This window comes from Pteropus alecto, unplaced genomic scaffold (assembly GCF_000325575.1).
Source record: "Pteropus alecto unplaced genomic scaffold, ASM32557v1 scaffold270, whole genome shotgun sequence".
NCBI classification, from domain to species: domain Eukaryota; kingdom Metazoa; phylum Chordata; class Mammalia; order Chiroptera; family Pteropodidae; genus Pteropus; species Pteropus alecto.
In genome coordinates, this window is record NW_006430735.1 from 10,574,503 (window position 1) to 10,582,385 (window position 7,883).

Consider the following 7,883-nt stretch of genomic DNA (forward strand, 5'->3'; position numbering starts at 1 on the left):
ATAATCCATATTTCAAATCGCCTGTCTCATTGTCCCCATAAGTATAATTGTACTTGTCAGAGCATATGTCCTTATTTTGGGCACAGAAAATATGGTCACTAACTAGAAGGTTTATTTGCTATATTTTTACTCAGCCTGCTCATTTTACAGATGGGGAAACTGAGATTCACAGAGGCCAACCCGGTCACCTTAAAGTCACACAAGAAAATAATTATAAAAGCAGGACTTTAAACTAGGTACCCTGACTTTTAATCTATTGTTATTTTTGTATTATTTTATGCTGTGATCTAACATAGCTCCCTGAAAGCCTTTTGTTTGCAACTGAATAGCCATCCTGCTCCCGCTACTGAATCCCTTCCTGGGATAGGAACCACCGCCCTGCTGTGACAACCCACAAGCAGTCCTTACTTCTCCACATTACATAATCTCTGATGTCCTACATGGCAGCATGCCTGGGACAAACTTAGCCTGTATTTTTAGGCTGAGTGTTCACATGGCAAGAAGAGGGAGGAGACAGTGAATGCCTTCATCAGAGCTGATGATGCAGAAGGGACACAATCACTACGTGATGTTTCTTCATCACTATATTCTGAACTCTATACCTCAAAACCCCAGGCTTCCTGGTATCAACAGCATCCAAGGTGACTTTCCGGGATGAAAGAGAACATCTGGTAGGGGATGGCTCAATAATGAAAAAGTACAGGGAATATCCAGCAGCCGATCTGAAACTGCCATTCATAAAGAACTTATCACACAGGAACATGCATATGGAGATATTAAGAAAAAGGACAGAAAGAGTTGGTAAGTTGAGAATAATTAACATGAACATATTATGGATACTGTGGTGCAGTAGCAATAATGAAGTGCTTAAAATAAAGGTGAACACACTAATACTACTAAGGAACTCATGCAGGTTAAAAACTTGAAAATGGAGGGAGGGTAGTTTTAAAAACGAAGGGGTGCAGACAGAAAGGAATGTGAAGCTGCTTCAAACGAAGTAATGGCAGAACACCAGTCAAGCCTTTGATCTAACTTAATATGCGACTTTGAGCAAGTTATTTAGTTCCTCTGGGCCTCAGTTTCCCTTCTTATAAATATAAGAATTGGGCTCCATGATCTCCAAGCATCTCAACTGAACCATTACTACTCTTTGTTTACTTGCAGAGAATTTTATTTGTAATAAAGTGACTAACAATGCAGAGGGTTGTATTACCAGATCAATGGAAAATTACAATTTCCAGTGTATATTCTAGTTTAGAGGTTGGCAAACTTTTCCTGTAAAGGGTCAGCTAGTAAATATTTTAGGCATTGTGGACCACATGGTCTCTGTCATAACTATTCAACTCTGCCACTGTAGCAGGAAAGCAGCCACAAACAATATGTAAACAAATGAATGTGGCTGTGTTCCAATAAAATTTTATTTACAAAAACAGGTAGCCAGCTGGATTTGGCCTACAGGCCTTAGTTTGCCAACTTAAGTATGGAAAATTAATTATATGTCATTTAATATAATGTTTGTATATTGTATTTGTATTATTAACACCCATATATGTATGTGTTATACAAGGAAAAATGCAATAAAAGCTTTTTGAAAAGAAACAAGATGCATACTTAATAGTTCATTTACATGACTCTAGGGGCTTCCATTCCCAGCGACTTTACAGAACACTCTAGAATTCTATACAGTACAATGTGAAGGAGGGAGAGGTATAACCTCTCTGGTCCTGCTGGTGGTACTGATGCCTCAGTAACACTAACAGCCTGCAAGGGAGAAATTGGGTACAAAGGAAGGCAAGGAAGAATCTAAAAAAGGAGTGGCAATGGAATAGAATTCCTATTTCCTACTCCCTTCAGGAGGTCTAAGTCTACCTTTCTTCATCCTATTTTTCCTTTCTTCCCAAACGAAAGGTTTTTATCTCAGGAAAGAGAGAGAAGATAAGTCATTTAAACTTGGGGTGAATTCAACAATGAGTGACTTTTATCAAAAGTATTTTTATTTAAAGATTCTTAGCTCTTGGAGGTAGTCTAAGGGACCTATGAGGAGGTAAGAAAATGCTAATGAAAGTATACCACAGTAGCTGCTTGCTACTTGCTCTCCCTTATATTGTTTATCTCTTGTTTAGATCTCTTCTTCCAGAAGCAGCATTTATTTATTTTCTCGTACCCTCACACCAAATCATAGGTTCCAGTAAAAGTTACTAATGAGAGTAAACCTATACCCCTAACCACAGCTGATCAACTCAAGGATGGACATATGACACAAGGCAGACCAATCAGAATTATTCCCTGGGATATTTAAAACTAGAACCGAGGAGAAAAGAGTAGGTGCTTCCTGTGCTAGGGAAATTATAAAATGAGCTCTCTGTCACCAACCATGTGCCTACCATGAGCACCAAGCAGGTCTGAGAGAATAAAGTCGACATGCAGTGAGAAGCTTGAGAGGAGAGATAAAGTGTGAGGTACATTCTCATCAATATTTCCAGCTGTGCTTCAGGCCCTGCTATACCCTTATTCCTCTCAAATTCAGGGCATGACCTCCGTATCCTTCTAATAATAATGTCTCCTTCTTACCCGGGCTATGTCAAATAGAGTTTTTTACTACTTGTAACCAAAACAAATCTGAAAAATATAGTCATTTAAGTTTTTTTTTTCTTTTTCCCCCAGATTTGAACTTTTGTCTCATATTCTTGAGCTTCACTGTCTTTCCTTTCCCTAAGATTATTCCAAATACTGCTGAACGAGGAAAAGTTAAAATCACTGCCACCATATATCATGCATCAGCCTGACCTCATATGTACGTCTACTTGCTAATAGGGATTTTGTGGTATGAGCACTTTTGTAGTTTGACATAAATTCTTGATCTACAGACTCTGGGTATTACCACGAAAATTGTAATCTGTACTCATCCCCCAGTGGCCTTCAGATGTGAAAGACAACACAACAGCAACTAAGCATATGACAGGTCACCCATTTCACCAAAGGGCAGGGAAGAAACATTAATATTTCAAAAGCTTCAATAACCAAATTCTATGTTAGCCAACCATAGAGAACCCAAGGTCCCCAAAAGTTCTATCCTACCATTTGGTTTTGTTCTCATTGCTTAATTCATTAATTGTCATTTTAATAGGCAATACATGTACATGGCCCAACCTTAAAAAGTTACAAAAGTGTTTATGGTGAAAAGTAAATCTCCCATTACTCCTTCTCCATACCCTAGCCACAAACTGTCCTCCCTAATGGCAACAACTCTTATCAGTTTCTCAAATGTGTTTCCAGAGATAAACTATATATTTATAAACATATATGCACAAATATAGTTTCATATAAATGTTAGTACTATAATACATACTATTTTGCTCTTTTCTTTTTCATAAAACAATACATCTGCTCTTACCACTTGGAATGATGCGTATGCCATCTAAAGACTTGAATCTTCTTGTCACATCTGCTTGAGAGCAATACATATATAGTCACAGCTAAATAGAGATAAACACTTATTAAGGTTTCTATTAGAAATGATCTTTTGTTTCCCTTTAGCACTGTTATAAGATAAACTGAGGCATATTGATATTTGTAAGAGGTTTTGTTTCTTTGTTTGTTTGTTTGTTGAATAAAGTCCATTTGAATTGGCCAGTGCCAAACCAGAGTACTTAGGAGTATTCTACCTACAGGAGCTAGGAGAAAGACTTTTATAGAGAAGACAAGGGAACAAAGCAAGAAAATCATATGACTGGCTATAGCGTGAGTGGTTGCCTTAGTCGAAAAAGCTTAGTTGGCTATTTGTGATTGTCTATCCTTACATTTCAATTTCTTAAATCTTTGAGGCATTTCAGGCTAATTTGGTTTGGTTTGCTAACATAAGCTGCCAAGACATTACAGCCATCACAGTCTAGTGGCCTCCTTATTTTATTAATTTAACAGTACCAAAAGTAGTTCTAAAGGAGAAAGCTCAAATGACAAAAATATAATATTGAAATTTGAAACAAGGTAAATCTCTAGATAGATGCTCACCAGATCTCAAGTGTGAATCTTGACTCTCAAGAGTTAGAAGTTTGAAGCAACATATTTCTTTATACAACTGAGTTATGAATTTCAGTACCATGTGAAATAGAATAAGCTATAGCTGATGGGTTCCAAGCCATTTTATTAAATTAACAAAAGACTAATTCAACGATGGGTCATTGAAAAAAATTAGAGTTTTCTACTAAACTTTTGTGATTGATATCATGACAGAATAATGTGCCTTAATCATAACCAAACCCAGGAGCAGATGGAACATTAGTTTATTCTCATATAATCATTTATTTGTAGGTTCTCTTTAAGGGCCATAACTCTCTGTAGCTCAAGAGACTTATGAGACAGTCTGAATCACCAAGTTTAAGTGATTTTTATCCCCTCTTTGGAAAAGACAGTTTGAAATCTTTCTCTTCTATTGGGCAAATCACTCCATAAAGGAGGACAGCTGTGACATTTATCATCATTTAAATAGATTGGAGTTTCAAAGCATGTACTGTCCTAGATCTAAGTCCATCATAAATTTTTCATAACTTTCTTTGTCTGCTCTGAGAAGACAGTCTGACCCTGGACAGTGCTATCCTTGGTCTTTCCTTTTAAATTCCTCCCTCACTTCTGCCTTTCTCTTCTCTCATTTTAATAGTCATGGCTTTACTGTAATTGGCCTTAAAGGAATCATAATATTTGAAGAGTTATCTGATAGCCATGGCCATCAGATAACTCTTCAAGTAGTGTTAACAGATGTCTGACCAGTGCTGACTCTACGGAACTTGTTACCAAGTCCAACTCCAGAGAAAACTAGGCGCTTTGACCTTCTTTTTAAGTTTCCTTCTCTCTCTTTGCATCTCCCCTTCTGTCCATGCCGCACAATGACTCCTATTGCATTGGACTGACCAGGATGCCTCACTGTGAGGGTTCAGGTAAGCCTGTATTCCCTCTCAGGATGGCTAGACAAATCTCTTCACTTTCCTCCCTACCCAAATCTATTTGTTATATAACAAAACCAATAGAAGCCCTCCTCAGCATGGCTCTATTGGCATTTCGGATAAGGGGAATATTGAAGTCCTGGTGTGTCAATTATTCTTCTGTAGACAACACTGTGAGAGTCACAGCCTCTTTTCCAGAAGTGCTCCACAGTATAATCAGCTCAGGTGTATAAACTGTTTTACTGCATCGAGTTAGAATCTCTGAGTTAACTATATTGAGATTATACGTCTCATGTTTCTAATTCATTTTGGTGTTCATTTAAACATGAAACAGGCTCTCTATTCCATAACATTTTCTTGCAGGCGAAAGGCTCCTACTTACGGACACTACACTTTCTAAGGCTTTTGTAATCAGTCGGGCTATTTCCTTTCGCTCCCTTTTGAATCAAAGAGAGCAATGGTCCTTCCTTGAACCCACAAAATGAACCCTCAGATCTATGCTTTCTGCTCAAGATCAAAATTATTTACAGGTTCCTAAATTCCTTCACTCAGCTGATGCCTCTCAGAATCCACCCAGGGAAAATTATGAATATATTTTTCTTTGTTCTGGAGATGTAGCACCCTGCATAGCACTACTAAGCTCAGCCTCCTCTCTTTGAGTTTTCCCTAGCCTCTCTATGATGATCTCTCTCCTACTGGTCCTTTCATTAAATGTCCCCTCCATGAAGCTAGCTAACAAGGTCCTCCATCTTAATTGGCCTCTCAGAGTTTATTTTTCTTTAGACAGCCCCAGCGCTATCCCCATTGTTCCTTCACAATAACCCAGCCAGCATCAGTAGCACACCCGGATACCACTTAGCTCAGAACTACCACAAGCACTAGCATATTAAAGCACAATTGTATCCACACACACTTACCCAGTATTTCCTTTCCCTGGCAATAGTTACCACTTAAAATTCCACATTTACATTTTGCCTCTGCTGTTCCAAAGTCCAGAGAAAGCCAATGACTTTGGAAAGTTTGATATTTGTTCACCTTACTGAATCATTCCAAGAAAAGTCCATACAGTCTATTTTAAATATCTCATGAACTGGTTTATAACAAAATGTTAAAAACAGGCTGGTCAGAACTTCATGTTCACACGAGCCTGGCTTTTAATCTTGGTTCACCTACTCTCTAGTTGTTTAAACTTGAGCAAGTTAGGAAGCTTCATCTTCAGATTCATCATATTAACAAGCATACTTACACCTCCTCTCTCAGCAGTAATAGTAATAACTTCGATGTAATATATAGTAGATATTCAACAAATGTTATGCCCATCCCTCCTCTCCAGGGTGTTTGTGCTATTTTTAGGAAGATACAGCATCTTCTTCAATGGGATGACACTAAGAAGGCTGCAGAAGGATTCTGTTTAAGGACAAATACTGGAACAACTTCTTGTCAATGTTTTTGACGACACGTAACACCTTACTCTAGCAAATAAATGAGGATAGTTCTGCTATTAGGAACTTCGCTGGTGTCCATGGCCATGCCACCCTGAACATGCCCGGTCTCATCTGATCTCAGAAGCTAAGCTGGGTTGAGCCTAGTGAGTATTTAGATGGGAGACCACCTAGGAATACCAGATGCTGTAGGCATTAAAAATAAATAAATAAATAACTTCCCTGGTCATTCTTGGTCATTCTTACTGGCCTATCATTCATATCATTTCCTGTCATTGTTGAACAAATTAGTTTCTGCAGTTTTCTTTCCTGAAGTCTATGTTTCTTCTTACATGATATTTCAAGCAAATATTTCAAAATTTGGAATTTGGGACTTTCTGTACTACTGATGACATTAACTCATTCAGCAATGAAGCTTCATCCCCCAAAGTAGAGGACTCTATTATACTAATTATTTTAATATTCCTGCAGCAATCATTTTATTCCTCTGTTCTGAACCTACTTCACCTCTTCTGGCAATAATTCAGTGCTCTTGACCACAGGAGTGGACTTGTGAACCAAATTGAGTCAATAATATTGTCCAAATGTCTGACCGCTGAGATTGGCCTAGGATAGACACATGACCCATGCAGAGACCTGCTCCAGGATATTTCTGGCTTGAAGGAGAAGAAATCATATCTTTCCTCTTTGATGGCAGAGCTTCTGGGAAGTGAGTTCATGTAAATGGCCATGTTCCCTCCATATAGAGAACATTTGCCTATATTAGGAAAAGATGAGGTCAACGTATGAAAGAAACTGAGAAGTGACACAGAGATATAGAGAGAAAATCCTAACAGCACCTCAGGCCATGGATCCAGTTTTTGAGGTCAAGGTTATCTTTTCTGTGATGTGTTACATAAATAATAAATTCTCCTTTACCTTGAAGAAGAATCATTATTTGCAAGTGAAAAAAAAAAAAAAAAAAAAAATTCTTAGTAATAAAATTTCCATTACTTTGTACCAGCTCTTTAAGAAATAGAACCCCCCATCAAAATAAATAGACTGGTCCATGCTATGGGAATCCACTCATAACCCTGAGAAAGAAATGACTTTCAGCCATTCCTACTAATCTACTCTATGATCCTCTTTCATTTCTTCTGCTGCCTTACTTCTCAGTTTACCCCTTCTGCAATCTATTCTTTCTTTAGGTGTTTTCATCTCTATCTTCAAATAATCTTATCTCATCTAGTCTAAAAATACCTTTCTTTGACCTTGTTGCTGTCTCAGCATACCATGCCATTTAGTCAGGGTATGCTAGGCTATGCTAAAATAACAAACAACATCAAAATCTCAAGAAATAAAAAAAGGTGTATTTATTGGTCATAAGTGCACTACAGGGCAAGGTAATTCTCTAGAACAAATATCACCTATGTCAACAACTGAAAGTCCCAAATAAAAAAAATATTCCACCATACTGCAATTGTACAGTATACAGCAATTGTAGTGTATGTAGTTTCTGTGA

The 7,883-nt window shown here is 37.7% G+C and overlaps 1 pseudogene; it reads left to right on the top strand.

Moving 5' to 3' along the window:
* The first annotated feature begins 6,458 nt into the window (after nucleotides 1–6,458).
* Nucleotides 6,459–6,577, top strand: LOC112485236 (annotated as a pseudogene).
* The last annotated feature ends 1,306 nt before the right edge of the window (nucleotides 6,578–7,883 follow it).